The 1,910-nt window shown below is 44.3% G+C and overlaps 1 protein-coding gene across 1 annotated transcript in view; it reads left to right on the top strand.

Annotated features, from left to right (window-relative positions):
- Positions 1 to 1,910, top strand: part of CUBN (cubilin) — a 303,548-nt gene that overhangs the window by 96,703 nt on the left and 204,935 nt on the right. The gene's annotated exons all lie outside the window — the stretch shown is intronic.

Raw genomic sequence — 1,910 nt, 5'->3', positions numbered from 1 at the left:
AAATTAAAAAAAAAAGGTTGGTGTAAATTCTTCTTGGGGGCTGTCCTGTGGTTCCCAGGTTGGGTTTGCACTCCGGCTTTTAGATACGCAGACACATGGAAACGGAAGCATGCCGGAGGATGAGTGTTTGCGAAAGGACAGCCACTCTGTGGCCGACCGGACATAGACTTCAGGAAGCCACAGAGAAGCTGAAGTGACAAGCCAGGGCCAGGACCTAAGGCAACTACTCCGGCTTGGCCCTCTCTTGTGTTTGAAGGTCTTGCTGCTTTTCCTACATGAGCAAATTCCATTCAGAGCTTCCTCCTCCAAAGACATTCTCTAAGCATCTACAACATTACCATTTCAGCATACATTAGAATGATCCTTGGTGACAGATTCCTGAAAGCAGCTGGGAATCTTTTTTAACTTGACAGTAAAGTCTGTGTCCCCCTATGGATGGGCTCCTCAGGACAGGTGCGGTTAGCTGTGACCAGTTGGCTGCTCAAACCTTCTAGCTGAGGTTGGTCAAAGATTGTGAGTGCAGACAGATGGAGAATCTTGGAGCAGGGACAAGGGTACTTGCCAGTACATGCACTGAAATCTTTCTTAAACGTCCCTGGATTCACCAACTCGCCCACTGTTATTGAGTAGACCCAGAAGGACAAAATAGACCCACTCCTGTGGATTTCTGAGACGAATTCTCTACCAGAGTGGAAAGCCTCATTTTTCTCCTGTGGAGCTTCTGGTGCCTTTGATCCACTGACCTTGCGGTTAGCAGTCCCTAGCTTCACTTGACTTCACGAAGCTTTCGATCTTAGCTCTTTCATGACTTCAATTCTGCACTGCAAGTGAATTACCGAAGGGCTGGAACAATTCATTTAAAGGAGTCTGCTTTCCTGTTTTCTAAAACTCACTTTATGTTTCATTAATAATCTCCGTTTCAAGAATCATACTAGGCATGTGTTTGCTTTGCCCTTTGCCATTCTATTTCCTCTGAGTGCTGGTTCAGTCCATATTTTGATCTTCCTTTTGCCTTAACTGTACCTTTCTTCAAAAATAGACCAGACAGCTACGAACAATAACAATAACCTTAGTTGAAAAACATCAACCCTTTCATTAATTGTGTTGTTTCCCAAAGTTTAGTTCATTTGCATGTGGGCACATAAAGGGGCCAGAAGGCTCCAGTGTAGCCCCCTAGGCTTCTTCATTGATGGATTTTTTTTTCCTTAGAATTTTCCCTCTTTGCCTGAAAATTTATATTCTGAGCCACTTTGGAATATACTTCGGCCCATGATGGAGGTCTTTCTTCTGAGGTACCCTGGGTGGACCCAAACCTCTACTTGACGGTCAGCAGGCGAGCAGGTTGAGCGCTTGGAGGGGAGAAACAAAGAGACTGGGTAGAAAATGTTAGACTCAATCGGTGGTGTCCTTCCGCCTGCCCACTCCATGCTGTGGGGCTGGTCTTCAGAGGTGTGAGGTCATGTTCATCATTTAGGAGCAGTCCCTTCATAAACACTGTTTTCTGATGGAAACATCTTCTTCTGAGCCAAGAGAGGCCTTACTGAGGGGCTGGTGTGTTGTCCAGAAATGTGCATAAAAGGTATACACCCCAGACACTTCATTCTGTGTCTCCACAGCAGGGTAGAGTCCTGTACCACCCTATGCCTGATCTAGACTCAAAGAAGAGTAACATGAAATGTATCCTTTGGTTCATTAACTCAAACCATTTGTCATTAAGTGCAGGAAGAGATGTTTCAGAAGACATTTAGGCTCTAAAATTGTATGCATAATGTGATTTCAGTGCCAAAACATGAAGAGACAGGATAGTCATCTTGGGGACTCTAAACTCAAGACTCAAAAAGAAACACTGATCTTTTGTGACCAGCTTTCCCAATAGAGAATTTTAGTTTTTTGACCTACACATTTATTTA

The sequence above is a fragment of the Echinops telfairi genome, unplaced genomic scaffold, assembly GCF_000313985.2.
Source record: "Echinops telfairi isolate 266 unplaced genomic scaffold, ASM31398v2 ScPeMD7_7473;HRSCAF=8511, whole genome shotgun sequence".
Lineage (NCBI taxonomy): Eukaryota > Metazoa > Chordata > Mammalia > Afrosoricida > Tenrecidae > Echinops > Echinops telfairi.
Note: the sequence above shows the minus strand (reverse complement) of the source record. Positions and strands in the feature narration are given on the sequence as shown.